Here is a 15,445-nt window from a genome sequence, read left to right as displayed (position 1 = left end):
GATGATGGTGGTGATGGTGATGATGGTGATGATGATGATGGTGGTGGTGGTCATGGTGATGATGATGGTGGTGGTGGTGGTGATGGTGGTGATGATGGTGGTGATGGTGATGATGGTGATGATGATGATGGTGGTGGTGGTGGTCATGGTGATGATGATGGTGGTGGTGGTGGTGATGGTGGTGATGATGGTGGTGATGGTGATGATGGTGATGATGGTGGTGGTGGTGGTGATGGTGATGATGATGGTGGTGGTGGTGGTGATGGTGGTGATGATGGTGGTGATGGTGATGATGGTGGTGATGATGATGATGATGGTGGTGGTGATGATGATGATGGTGGTGGTGGTGATGGTGGTCGTGGTGATGATGATGATGGTGATGATGGTGGTGGTGGTGGTGATGATAGTGATGGTGCATGTCACTAAGTGCATGTGGAGGTCATAGGACAACTTGATTTTGCAGCTCTCTCTTACCTTTCCTTGGGGCTTGGGGACTAAACTCAGCTCACCAGACTTTCACAGTAAATAGTCTCTATCCAGGTAGCCATCTCTCCATCTTTAACTGCTTTGCTTTTTGTATGTGTGCTACTAGGCAGGTACATCCCCATTTACAAGTTCTTTTGTATTTTGATTTGCCCTTCATCCTAGCTAAAGGTCCTGTTGAATTTTCTGAGGAGATGACCATAGTGCCGGTGAGTAGAATAATGTAATCTCTTCCTTTCTCACCTAGGTACCTTTTATTACCTTTTATTTATTTTCTTACTTAAGGACACTGGCTGCAAACAGTGAAGACACATACATTCTTGTCTTGTTTCTCACTTTAAGGGAAAACAGTTTTTCTGTCTTGAAATAGGATGTTAGTTGCTGATTTTTCAGGGCTTCGATTTATTAGTTCGGCCCTCTTAGTCTTGTGGGCCTCTTCCCCTGGCTTTGGGGAGCATCTTTATCTTCTGAACACTTGAGAGTGACCCTCTGCAGACTCCAGGTTCTCTCTGTGTCCCAGTGTCTTCTCTGGTAAGCTGTCCTAAGAACTCTAAGTGTCAGCCAGGAAGTGGTGGCTCATGCCTTTCATCCCTGTACTCCAGAGGCAGAGGCAGGAGGATCTCCAAGTTTGAGGCCAGCCTGGTCTACAGAGGGAGTTCTAGGAGAGCCAAGGCTACACAGAGAAACCCTGTCTTGAAAAAGAAAAAACAACAACCACAAAAACAAACAAACAAATGTCTTAATTTCCCTGTTCCTTTAGCTCCAGTCTTTCCACTGTTCTGGGGGTTGGACAGGTAGCTCACCGATGAAAACTCTATCTGTTTTCCAAGGACATGAGCTCAGTTCCCAACACTCACAACTGTGTGTGATGTCACCTCCGGGGATCTGATGCTCTTTTCTGGTCTCTTCATACGGCAGCCACACTGACGTACACAGATACATCAAAGAATAACAAATGGACCTGGGTGGAGTAACACTCACGCGCCTTTAATCCTGGCACTCGGGAGGTGGAAGGAAGCAGATCTCTGTGAGTTCGAGACCAGCCCGGTCTGCAGAGAAAGTTTCAGGACAGCTAGAGCTACACAAAGAGAAATGTTGTCTTAAAAAACTAACAACAACAACAGCAGTAGGGGCTAAAGAGACGGCACACGGTATAGGAGCTGGATGCTCTTCCAGAAGACCTAGGATCAGCATTCACATGATGTCCAGCGGATCTGACACTCCTGGTGTGTCCTTTTCTGACTTTCACAGGCACCAGGCACACATGTGGTGCACATACTTAGATACGGGCAAAATACTCATACACATAAAATATTAAATCTTCAAAAAAAAACACAAAATAGCCAGGAATGTTATTGGGCCTTCTCGACTTCCAAGTCCCCCCCCCCCCCGTCATGACTGTGCCCTTGAAGTCACCTCAGCGTTGTCATGTTGTTTACCTCCTGGGCACAGCACTTGCTTCTGCCATCTGTCTCAGATGGAGCTGAAGAGGAAGGAACCAATCAACCACAGCTGGCTAAAGGAAAGAGCTGGAAGTAAGGCGGGCCATTTCCTACATGCCCACCAGAGGGCAGCAGACACTGGGTAATGGTGCCGGATTAACAGTGGTTCATCTGTGACTCCCACTCTCTTAGCTCGCCTCTTTTTAAACGAAGATTTATTTATGTATTTGTATGTGTACACGCGCGCGTGTGTGTGTGTGTTTGCGTGCGTGCATGTGCACACACATGCACGGGAACAGGTTTTCTGAGAGGCCAGAGGCACTGAGCTGGGAATTGAGCCTGGATCCTCTGGACAGGTACTACATGCTCCTCACCATCTCTCCAGCCCTTTAGCGCTCCTCTGTAAGAAGCTGAGGCAAGAGGATCTCTGTGAGTTCAAGACCAGCCTGCTCTCCACAGCAAGTTGCAGGCCAGCTGAGACACTGGTGTACCAGGGTCGGCCTCAGCCTTCAGTGGTCCATGTCTTTGCAAAAGTCAGGGACATTGGGTGGCCATCTGGTCCCTGCTGTCCTGCAGCTCGCCTGTTCTTCTCAGGGTCACATGATCTTGTGTCCACGTTGCTTGTCCAAGCCTTCTCCTTCTTGATCTGTAGGGCTGGCTTCCATGAACTCATTTTGTGTAGTCCAAAGGCCCTTGCTGTGTACACTTGATGACAGGCACAGAGTTACCAGGCAGATCTCTTTGAGGATAGCGATCACCAAACAACTCCAGCTCTGTTTCCCAAAGCTCCCCCCACACACATATCACCTGAGATCTCGCTCTCCATCTGGTAACTGAGTGGGCTGTGGGTACAGGATTGACTATTGCCACTCCGTGTGGGATCCTGATAGAATATTGTAGCTCCAGAAAACCTTTCTGAAGCTGAGCTGGGTTCCCATCACTTTCACGTTCTTTCTGCGTCCAGGGCCACAGGTGTTGACCCACATTCTGTGTCAGCATTTTTTTAATAGATAACCCGCCCTGTAACAGCCACCGATTCTGTTATTTATATCCATAGAAACGATCACCATCCAACCCACAATTCAGATCAATTTCACTGCCCTTCCTTGCTCTAACGCAAGCCAGATGAGGGCATGGATTTTCATTTTAATTTGTGTGTGTGTAGCATGTGGATGGGTTATGTGCGCATGCATGCATTGGGTCCCCTGGGTCCCTGGGGCTGGAATGACAGAGGACACTAAGGTGACTGACATGAGTGCCAGGCATGAAATTTGGCTTCTCTGGAAGAGCAGCTCTGGAGGAGGACTCAACAGCGGAGCTGTCCCTCCAGCCCCAGAGGGCAGGCAGGGTTTGTCTCCTTTCCTCCTTAATGTGTTGTCGGACCTTGAATTCCTGTAATACATAAACATAATAATGAAAGAACAGGATTGAAACTTGGACCCACGGTCAGTGTGGTTTAGTCCAAGGATAATGGGAACCAGAGAGAGTTCCAGAAAATGACGGGGAACAGGTTTTGCCAGTCTTCCCCAAATGACTGGTTTAAGGGGAAAGGAACTTGGAAAGAAACTCTAGAGTGACCTAGAAGTAGGAAAGGCCTGGACAGGGTCCTGTGGTCAAACTAGAGACTTCGGAGCTCTGGGAAAAGCTGGCAGGGTGTCTCCCAGACCGTGGACCCCACAGGACGGACAGATAAGTAGAGTTGGGTTTTTTTTTTTTTTTTTCCTTAAATTTTTACTACATTTTAGAGGGGTGGATGTTGTAGTAAATATTATTTGGTAAACACCCCACTTATATAATTTAGATCCCAAATAAATGACATAAAAGTCTTTATATTTTATAAGAAGCCTTAAAGCACTATAGTTGTGCAGATATTAAACCTCTAAGCTACTTTGTGTCTCTGTCTTGATCCCCGAGATATTACTTGCCCTTTGCTCCCTTCGGGCTACTCCTGCTTCATCAGGTCAGCCCTCATGGCCACGCACTCACCGTCCTCCCTACCCCATGGTGACCTCTGCCTTCTCATCCTCTCTCTGAGACCCCAAGGCTAGGAACCTTTGCTCCGCCCTCTCTCTTCTGCCCAGCCCAGACTGTAGGCATCTTTATTAACCAATCAGGGGTAATTTTGAGGTTTATATAAAAAAGCTGGTATACTCAAGGATGTCCTTGTACCTGACTCGGGGGCAACCAGATCTTGGGGTACAGACTGAGCATTGAATACCACCAGCGCCAGACCTACAGGCAGATATGGGTGTACCCCAGGACACATGTGTGGAAGCCAGAGAACAAATTTTAGGAGTCCGTCCTTTCCTTCCTGCATGTGGATCTCAGGGATCAAACTCGGGTAATAAGATTTGGTGGCAAGCACCCTGACCTACTGTCTTAGGATTTTTATTGCTGTCTTTAAGAGTCACCATGACCACGGCGGCGACTCTTATAAATGAAAACATTTAATTGAGGTTTAGCGGTTTATTCCATCATCAACACTACAGAAAGCATAGTGGCACACAGACAGACATGGATGCTGGAGAAGGAGCTTAGAGTTCTACATCCGGGTCCTCAGGCAGCAGGAAGAGTGCCATTGGACCTGCTTTAAGCTTCTGAAACCTCAGAGCCCACCCCCAGTGACACACGTACTCCATCAAAGCCACACCCACTCTGTCAAGGCCACACCTACTCCATTAAGGCCACACCCGCCCAAAAATACCCTCTCTGCGCGAGCCTATGGGGCCATTTTCAGTCAAACCACTACACCTGCTGAGCCATCTCACCAGCCTGAGGCCTTGTTTTTTAAAACAAGACTTCCTAAAGTTTTTAAATTACGCGCATCTATTTACTGGGCTGGGGAGGTATGTGTACATCATAACTTGGTGTATGTAAGAAGGCAGCTTTACAGGAGTCGGTTCTCTCTCCTTTTACCATCAGGATTCTAGGAGATCTAACTCAGGTCATCAGGCTTGGCAGCAGGTACCTTTATCCACTGAACCATCTTGCCAGTTGAGACGGGGTTTCTCACGGGATTGAACTCAGGTCCCTTACGTCTGCAAAGCAAGCAAGTGCTTTACCGACTAAGCTGCCTCTTCAGCCCTGGAATGGGTTCTCTACCTCTTTTATCGCATCTGGGCCCGCGGCTGTGCTGATTGCCTGTAATGAGGTACTGTCTGCTGCAGCCTGGGGGCTCATAGCAGTCACTGCTGAGATGACAAAGAGGGTCTGAGGTAGTGTGGATGGGAAACAAGGGCAGGGCCTTGGGTGTCCTGCTGCTGAGGAGTTGGGAGAAATGGAGTGGGGTGTGTAGTTCTAACGGCCTTGAATCCAACAGCGTGCCCTAACTTGCATTAGAGGAGGTGGAATGGGAAGCCAGGAGGCAGTGATAACCGTGAAATATTACGAAACCAACAGGATCTGAGAAGCTCGAGGAAGGCTGAGTAGCCAGCGGAGGGCAGGAGGAAAGGCACAAGTGAGCCAGTGAGTTTGAGACCTGGGGAGTAAGCCCACCAACCCACTTATGCTCACAAGGAAGGTGGGGGGCAGAGTCTCCACTACGCTGGCTGAGAGAAAAGAGCTTTGCCTGTGTCTGGTCTGTAAGTCAAGAGGGTTGGTCTGTAATGTGACCGGCAGCTCTGGGGTGCCCGGTTCCGGCTAAGACGGAGACTGAGTACCCTCATCTGACTCTGCGACACCACGCACGGACAAGGCAGATCTTCCGTCTGGGCTGTCCTTTGGGGGCCTTATGGGACCACGAGAAAGAGGAGTCATTATGTACAGTTTCAACTGCCATCTGGGTGCTTGAGAAGAAAGGGTGGCTTTGTATAGAGCAGGAAGTCGGGGTTGAGATGAGACCTTGAGAAAGAAGGCTATGAATGGCTTTTCGGAAGGAGCTCCGAGGAGCTTGTGGCCACTGGCCCAGGCGCAGTGGAGGCAGGAGGGGCGGCAGCTGCCGGAGCATTTCGAAGAACAGTGCTATTTAACATCAGATGCTTCTTAAGCCCTTCTGCACTGTGAGCCTGCCACCACTTTAGCTGAAATAAAAGCGCGCCATCTGTAGAGACCTCTTACGAGGAGTTCGGACATTTGGAGATGGAAGCTGGTACGAGAGCTGGAGGCTTTGGCTATCTTGATAAGAGGCCATCGTAACACTTCCTGAGGACTTTCCTTTCTGACTCCTATAATAGTTCTGTCAGAACATTTTTGTGGTCTATTGACTATTTTTCCTTCCCAAAGTCTAGGTGCTTAATTAAACTACGTCTAGATAGCACTGGGCCATATCTGCCTCCCAAGGCTCCGGAAATAGGTTCCGGTAAGCCCCGCCTACTTCTGCTCTGTTGTCTCACCCAGGGCTTTCTGTGATGACATGGCAGAAGACCAGAAAGGTGTCTGAAACTTGAGTTACAAGAGTTGTGTTTCCTGTAGCCTCAAAGCGTTTCTACAAAGTAGAATATAAATTCTATTTCCAATAAATAAATAAATAAATAAATTCTATTTCCAAGGTCTGTAATTGCCACCTGGTAATTCAACATCATGTACTATGGTTAGGAGCCACCATGTGATCGCTGGGAATTAAATTTAGGACCTCTGAGCCATCTCTCCAGCCCCCTTAATCTTAATAGTCAAAAAGTGTCCCACGTGTGCATACTTCCTCCCCATTCAACCTCATGACAGTTAGAAAAGCCTTGTCTTGGGTGTAAATCAGTTGGTGGACTATTAGCTCAGCGTGCAAGACTTCCAGGTTTAATCCTCAGCATACAATAAGAACTGAACTTAGCGCTAGGCACATGTAATCCCAGCATATGAGTAGGGAAGGCAGGAAGACCTTTTAGTAACTTAGTGAGTTTGAGGCCAGGTTATGCTAGACAAAGTCCTGACAAAAAGATAAAAACATCTATTCTCTTGAAATGGGCCTAAGACAATGGTTCTCAACCTTTCTAATGATATGACCCTTAATACATTTCCTCATGCTGTGCAAATAACCTCAACCATAACATTATTCTGTTATTACTTCATAACTGCAAATTTTGCTACTATTAGGAATCATAATGTCAATAGCTGAGATGCAGGATTTCTGATATGTGACTCCCAGAAGGATCGAGACTCAAGACACAAGACTCAAGACTGGTTGAGAACTGCTAACCTTAAGGCCTAAGGTCATAGAGCAAATAAAATATTAATTCAGGAAAATCTATTTAAATTTACTAAAACAAGCAAGCCAATCAAAGTTGTGGGTAATTTGTCATTTAGTTTTAATGTTGGTAGATTGTTTTGTTTCATTTGAGATGGGGTCTCACTGTGTAGCCCTGGCTGGCCTATAACTTGCTAGGTCAACCAGTCTAGCTTTGAACTTGCAAAGATCAACCTACCTCTGCCTCTAGAGTGCTGGGGTTAAAGGTGTGTACCCTCATGCCAGGCACAGTTTGTTTACTGAGACAAGATCTTACATAAATCAGGAATGGCTTCAAATTCACTATATAGCAAAGGGTGGCCTTTAAAATCCCTCTCAATGTTATATTTTAATTTTACTTACATATTTATTTATGGGAATGGTTGTGAGCATGTTCCTGCCAAGGCTGTGCACGTGGAGGGAAGAGAGCAGTGTCTGGGAACTGGCTCTCTCCATTGTTTGAAGGTCAGAGGATAACTGCAGGCGCTATTTGCCTTTTGCTTGAAACCGAGTCTCCCACTAGCCTGGATTTTACCAGATCGATCAGACCAGTTGGCCAGGGAACACAGGAGCCACCTATATCTACCTTGCTTCTTGCCATCACTGGGATTACAAAATATATTCCACCATGCCTGGCTCTGTGTGTAGGTTCTGGAGACTCTACTCCAGCTTGGTACAGTGGCATACACCTTTAATCCCCAAATTCCAGAGATCGGGGCTGGCAGGTCTCTATGAGCTCAGTATTGGCCTGGTCTACACAGCGAGCTCCAGTCCAGCCAGGGCTACATAGAGAGAAGCCCTGTCCCAACAAACAAACGAACGAACAAACCCAAAATCGAATCAGGGTGCCCTGTTCTCACAACTGCCATTCAAAACACTGTCTTCCAGGGACGTCCAAGTTAAGTGCTCTTAACGGCTGAGCCATCTTTTCAACCTCAAGAAAGGTTGTAACCTAGACTAAGAACAGGTGTTGACGCCAGACGTGGTGGTGAATGTACTCTTTTAACCCCAGCACTCAGGAGGCAGAGGTAGCTGTGGATCTCTGTGAGTTTAAGGCCAGCTGGGCCCACAAAGAAAAAATACAAAGATAAAACAAAATAGCCCCAAACCAAACAAGAATGAGTGTTATATAGCTGGATGGTAAGAACAAAATACTTTTAAAAGTCTTTGAATTAAAGGCATTTCTAGATATAATCTAGAGATAAAAACAGTATTTGTGCCAGCAGGTCATAGAACAATCCGCATCTTTGTCTCAGAGCTTCACATTGACACCTCATGGAGAGGTTATGAACACACACACATACATACACACACACACACACACACACTACACTTTTCATTAATGGAGATTGAATAACTCATGCTGGGCAAAAGCCCTACAGTTAGGCTGCTAAGCTATTCCTAACCCTTCTTTTAACTTTTTATTTTGGAAAAGAGTCTCAGTAAGTTAGGTAGGCCATAAACCTGTGGTCCTCCTTCTCAGCCTCCCAAGTAGCTCGGACTACAGACTTCACCACCGGGTGTGGCAACATTAGAAGTGACTCACGTGATCTTCGCAGCTGTGTGGTAAAAGGCAGTCATCATTGCTTGGTGCTCACGATGCATTAAGGTGGCGCCCCAATCGCTCGGAGAGAAGTCTGGCCTTGAATCTGCTCTGCTGGAGAGATCGTGTATAAAAACCATGGGGAGACAGTGAGAGATGCCAAGGATCCCTACTGTGCTGATTGCCAGGCCCTGGTCTTGTGATCTTCAAAGTGAGGATCCCCGTACTGTTTCTTCAGTGATCCCAGTTTTGGGGAGAGCCCCAGCTGAGATGCCCACATCTCAGGGACTGGGATGGGTAAGAGCTGGTCCTTCTGTTGGAGCCAAGATGTCTGGAAGTTGTGCCTTCTGCAGCCACAGAAATTAAGGCCCTTTGTCCTGTCTCAGACTTCCAGCCAGGAAGTCACCTATGACTCCTGTAACTGCTTCTCTGCTGTTTTCTTTGTAAGCATTCTTCATACTGACGGTATACAGTCCAGGCTCACTGCTGAGTCTCTAGTGTACACACTGTTTTGAACAGAAGTGAGAAGAGTCAACCCTACAGTCTGTGGTTAAAGAGTGGACACAAAGCATCAGGAGATGGAATTTCCTGTGTATCTCCTTCCTCCCTGGTGCCTCCCTTCCTTCCTCTGCTAAGCATGTACTCAATTATTTAGATGTACTTCATATTATTTTCTTAAAAAAAAAGAAAAAAACTAAAACAGGGATGGAGAGATGGCTCAGTGGTTAAGAGCACTGGCTGCTTTTCCAGAGGCCCTGAGTTCAATTCCCAGCAACCACATGGTAGCTCACAACCATCTGTAATGGGATCTGATGCCCTCTTCTGGTGTGTCTGAAAACAGTGACAGTGTACTTGTTTGTATACATATTTTTTTAAATTTAAGATTAAATAGCATTTAATAGGAGTCAGAAATTAACATTTTTAACATTCAATCAGAGTATAATTTTGGTACAAATATTTTCATGTGGAACAAAAGCAACGTGAATAAGTAGTTAAAAATAATTTTTACTTATGAAGTATTTTATGATAATCTGTGTTTTTATTGATAACCTACTATATGCCAATTCTATATGTGGACTATATATGTATGTGTATGTGTATATGTATATGTATATATGCACTATACTTAGAGAAACTGTGTCACTGCTCTCCTTTTACCAGAGAGGAAGATGGGGTTTTTAGCAGTCTATATTTTGTTTAGGCTTTGTATATATGTAAGTAGACTTAGGACTAGAACTGTTTGCTGCACCACGATCAATGCTTTCTAACATCTCTGCTGCAGCATCTGTTGCTTAGCGCTAATTCGGGAATATCACTCTCTGGTCTTCTTCATACTTTTTTTCTTCCTTTCCCCCTTTGTCATTAGACAGGAAGAAGTCATTACTTTAGCCAGATGGCAGCCAGATCACACCTCTTGAGAACAAAAACTGCCTTTACTATAAATGGCATATAAATCTTTTTAATAGGATAATTTATTTATTTACATTTCAAATGTTATCCCCTTTTCCAGTTTCCCCTCTGCAAACCACCTATCCCATCCCCCCCTTACCCTGCTTCTATGAGGGTGCTCCCCCACCCACCCACCCACCCACTCCTGCCTCACTGTCCTAGCATTCCTCTACACTAAGGCATCAAGCCTCCACAGGACCAAGGGCCTCTCTTCCCATTGATGCCAGATAAGGCTCCTTCAGTCCTTCCCCTAAGTCCTCCATTGGGGTCCCTGTGGTCAGTCTGTTGGTTGGCTTTAAGCATCTACATCTGTATTGGTCAGGATCTGGCAGAGTCTCTCAGGAGACATCTGTGTTACAGCTGTATCAGTCTCCTGTCAGCAAGCACTTCTTGGCATCAGCAATAGTGCCTGAGTTTGGTGTCTGCATGTGGATCCCCAGGTGGGGCAGTCTCTGAATGGCCTTTCCTTCAGTCTTTGCCCCACTCTTTGTCCCTGTATTTCCTGTGTTCTTCTGTATGGCTCACAACCATCTGTAAGGCGACCCAACGCCCTCTTCTGGTGTGTCTGAAGACAGTGCAATGTGCTCATATACATAAAAACAAAAATCAGTAGTTCAAAGCCCAGAAAAACTAAAGTTAAAAAACTAAAGCATGAGCTGGAGAGATGGCTCAGTGGTTAAGAGCACTGACTGCTCTTCCAGAGGTCCTGAGTTCAAATCCCAGCAACCACATGGTGGCTCACAACCATCTGTAATGGGATCTGATGCCCTCTTCTGGTGTGTCTGAGGACAGATACAGTGTACTTATATATAATAAATAAATCTTTAAAAAAAAAACTAAAGCAAATATAAAAGATGGTAATCAATTACTTTATGTGTCTGTTTTTATGGGACTGGAGAGATGACTCAGTGGTTTTAGGTGCTTTCCAGGAAGCCTTCTGACCTGAACTGGATCCATAGAAACTATACAGAAAAAGAGAACACAATCTCTGAAAATAGTTCTCGGATCTCCACACAAGGGCTGTTACACTCACACACACTTTTACACGTAAACAAACAAACATGAAACTTTGCAAAATGAGGTGTAGTGATTCAGCATTTAGGAACTAGGGGACAAAGAATCACGGCTTTAAGGTCATTCTGGGTTACATATGGTAAGTTTGAGGCAAGCCAGAGCTATCTGAGATCCTGTCTCAAAATAACAAGTCCGGTGTGGTGGTGCATGCCTTTAATCCTAGCACTAGGGAGGGAGAGGCAGGTGGATCTCCGGGAGTTTGAGGTCGACCTGGTCTGCAAAGTGAGTTCCAGGACAGGCAGTGGTGCACAGAGAACCCTGTCTCATAGAAAACAACAACTAAAGCCAGGCACAGTTTCTCATGCCTTTAATTCTAGCACTCAAGGGGCAGAGGCAGGTAGATCTAGCCTGCTCTACAGAATGAGTTCCAAGACAGAGCTATACAGAGAAATCCTGTCTCAAACAGTAACAACAACCACAAACCCCCAAAACAAAAACAAACAAGCAAACAAAAAAAAACCCAAAACAACAAACAAATACCCAAACAACAATCAGAACAATAAAACCTTGCAGCATAGCAGCATAATTTTCTATACTTATCATAAAACTCTCCTATAAATAAGATTTGTATAAGAATGTCCATAACATTTGTTTGTGATAGATGAAAAGTGGAAGCAAATCAAATATTTGTCAATTGCTTACTAGAACTGTGGATACTCAGTAATAAATTCTGCATCCAACACTCAAAGCCACCATGCTGAGACAAAGATTACCCATAAGCCACTGCTGTATCGTTCCAGTTATGAGCTGCTAGGATAGGTAGAGCATCCCCGTGGACACAGGTCAGCCCCAGCATCAGGCAGGGGACAAAACCTATGCCAGGCCGCCATACTTCCTTCCCTTCCTCGTTCTGGTTCCTGCTCAGGTACTCAAGCACAGAGGTTTGCCAACCCTTCCGGTAACTCGTTTTTCCAGGACAAACGTTCGGAAGATGGAACGGACGGTGGCAACATGCCTTCATCTGCCCTGACACTTCACAACTTTGATTCCCTCATAAGCCACCGTCGACTCAGGACATTTCCTGCCCGTGTGTAAAAGGCTGTTTTATGGCAAGAAGTTGCCCCCTGGGCCCTGAAGCTTTGGCCTTAGACAGATGTGGTAGGGGCTAGATAAATGCCTTTATCTATCACTAATGGGGGCAGGGCTCCCTGTGCTCCCCCAAAGAGACCAGAGGTCAGACCCTCCCCATTCACTTGGGTTTGCAAGCCAGTGAAAATTTAGTCCAACGAATAAAAGCCCCTTGTCCAGAACTCTGAGCCCTAATCCTCTTACGAATCCCCCAGCGGAAAGCCGGAGCTGGTGGCAGAAGGGACTGTCTGATTCCCTGCCAAGCTAGTCCTTTGTCCCACACTCTGGTGCCAACTGCATCTCATCACGGAGGGCTGCTGCCCCTGCCAAGCTGCCCCACAACTGAGTATGAACGTCCCTCAGTTACTGATGCGGAAGCGGTCAGAATGCGGGCTCTGGATCAGGGCTTGAATGGCACAGGTGGGTCTGAGGACTCATCTTGTCCCAGGAGAGAGCCATAGGATACTTTAGGGCTCCAGTCACACCCAGTGTATCCTGGCCAAGGGTTGTGCCTCCCTCTCCTAGAATCCTGGATTTTTTTTTTTCAAGCAACAAAGGAGGCTAAGTTGGATTGGATGCTCACAGGGTCTCTCTTGTCTCATTGACTGACTCCTTTAGGAAACTCAGATAAAACCCTACTAATGGTTCATTCCAGCCAGTGCCGAGTGATGGGCAACTCTCGGGACAACTGGCACAAGCGCCACAAGACCGGGGGTAAGAGAAAACCCTACCGCAGGAAGCGGAAGTATGAGCTGGAACCGCCTGCTGCCAGCACTAAGACTGGCCCTCGCCGCATACACACCGTCCAAGTTCGAGGAGGCAGTAAGAAGTACCGGGCTCTGAGATCGGTTGTGGGGAACTTTTACTAAGGCTCTGAGTGTTGTACTCGGAAAAACAAGATCCTTGATGTTGTCTACAATGTATCCAACTATGAGCTTGTCCGCACTAAGACCCTGGTGAAGGACTGCATTGTGCTTACTGACAGCACACCGCGCGATAGTGGAACGAGTTCCAGTCTGCGCTGCCCCTGGACCGAAAGAAGTGGGGCAAGCTGACTCCTGAGGAGGAAGAAATTTTAAACACACACACACACACACACACACACACAACGATCAAAGAAAATTCAAAAGAAATACGGCGAAAGGCAAAAGAATGCCAAGATCAGTAGCAGTTCCAGCAGGACAAGCTTCTCGCCTTGAAGAAGCTTGAAGACCAGGCCAGTGTGGCAGATCAGATGGCTACGTTCTCGAAGGCAAGGAGCTGGAGTCCTATCTGCGGAAGATCAAAGCCCGGAAAGTCAAATAAACCATCCCTCTTAGCCTGTGTAATAAAGGTGTTTGCTGTTCTGTCAAAAACAAAAAACCCTACTAATGACTGAGACGGCAGGTACCAGGCAGACAGACTTCCCTTGTGGTCACAGAGACCCGCTCCCTTGCCAGACCCAAGTTACAAGGTGTTGACTGGTAGGTAAGAGAGGCCAGGGGACTTGGTTGGAGTGTAGAGAGTAGGGGTGGGTGGGATGTATATCCTGAGGCCCTGGGGGAGCCGCTGACAATGGGGTCCTAGAAACTGTGACATTTGCATGAATCACCACAGGCCTACTCATCAGAAATTGAGTGTAAATCGCTGGAGGTCAGGGCTTCAGGATGCCTGGGACAAGCCAATTTATTTAGAGAGGGAGGAGTTAGTAATTTAGGGGGAAAAAAAGATTTTCTTTTAAAGTCAATGAATTAAAAGGAAAAGAAAGAAAGATAAGGATGAGGCACTCCCTAGAATTCCAGCACTCCAGCGGTGGGGACAGGAAGGTTACAGGAAGGTCAATAGTTCAGAGTCATCCTTGGCTGCAAGACAAACCTGAGATCAGACTACATGAAACTCTGCCCATCCCCCCACCTCTCCCCCCCCCCCCCCGCCTCCCCCCTAAAATCAAACCTGTTTTCCAGTCCCAAGGCCAAGGGTCTCGGCTCTGCCAGCCACAGGCCAAGGCCTAATCCAAGGCTGGGTCTGCAACTCCAGATCAGGCTCTAAGTGAGAACGCAGGGAAGCCACTCACTGAACCCGACCGTTCTCTGGGTAGAAAGAAAGGTTTACTGGGGATCAAACTGCCAGGGGTGTCTTTTGGAGGGTAGAGTAAAGCAAAATGTCAGAAAAGCAAGTGGATTTCATGACAGCAGGTTGGGGATTATGGGATGACATGGGTGACTGAAATGACCCAAAACTAGATGCTCTTACCTGAGGGAGGTCTGTAGATTGGATTAAGGGAGCGAGGTCTTACTAAAGGGAGTCAGGCCTTAGGATATGTCTGAGGAGTGCTGAATTTAGGCTTCTCTTTACCCAGTAACTATCCTGTTTACTGCTGAGGCCTGCTCCCCTCCCTAGAACAGCTGTAGTCATTTTGTCCCATGTCTGCCAGTCATTGTCACAGAAGAATAACAATTCAGAGCAGGGTCATGCTGACCACATGTCCTGTTACATTCTGTATCATCTGAGGTTTGTTAGTCTTAAGAAAATCCACAAAGCTTTATGCAGGACCCATCCAATTAAAGTTCAATATGAACTTTTTTTTAATATTTATTTTATGTATATAAATACACTGTAGCTGTCCTCAGACACACCAGAAGAGGGCATCAGATCCCATTACAGATGGTTGTGAGCCACCATGTGGTTGCTGGGAACTGAACTCAGGACCTCTGGAAGAGCAGTCAGTGCTCTTAACCATTGAGCCATCTCTCCATATGAGCCTCAATATGAACTGTTATGTCTAAAACATCTTGAGTCAGAGCTGACCACTGGGCAGCACTTCCTTCACCTGCCTATGAACTCATTCTGTTTTTTTATTTTTATTTATTTATTTTTGTTTTTATTTTTCTTTATAAGCTAGCCCTGAGAATAGACTGCTGCCACAGAATTAAGCCTCCGAAGTCCTTTTTTGTGTCCCTGATTGATCAGTCTTGGGATGGGCATTCAGTAAACTATTCTTGTTTAACTAAGATTAGCATTTGTATGGTTTGTGTAGTGATTCATAAACACTAACATTTAGGACCTTGTCACCAGCAACGTCATTTTGGGGCCTACTTTGTCCCTAAAGCATGCTCTATTCAGGCTCCCAAAGGGTCCCAGGCTCCTGTGAAAGCTCCATAGGAAAGGCCTCTTCCTACCAATGTGAAGGCAGATGGTCTGTGACCATTTCTCACTGTTTGCAGACAGCTGGTGGCCTGTGCTGTTTCTATA

At 46.4% G+C, this 15,445-nt stretch overlaps 1 pseudogene across 1 annotated transcript; it reads left to right on the top strand.

The window, feature by feature from the left end:
- The first annotated feature begins 12,882 nt into the window (after nucleotides 1–12,882).
- Nucleotides 12,883–13,519, top strand: LOC308433965 (small ribosomal subunit protein eS8-like; annotated as a pseudogene). Its single transcript has one exon. The product of its transcript is annotated as a small ribosomal subunit protein eS8-like (transcript).
- The last annotated feature ends 1,926 nt before the right edge of the window (nucleotides 13,520–15,445 follow it).

Source organism: Micromys minutus (assembly GCF_963924665.1).
Source record: "Micromys minutus genome assembly, chromosome: 21".
Lineage (NCBI taxonomy): Eukaryota > Metazoa > Chordata > Mammalia > Rodentia > Muridae > Micromys > Micromys minutus.
This window is presented reverse-complemented; position numbering and strand designations above follow the sequence as displayed.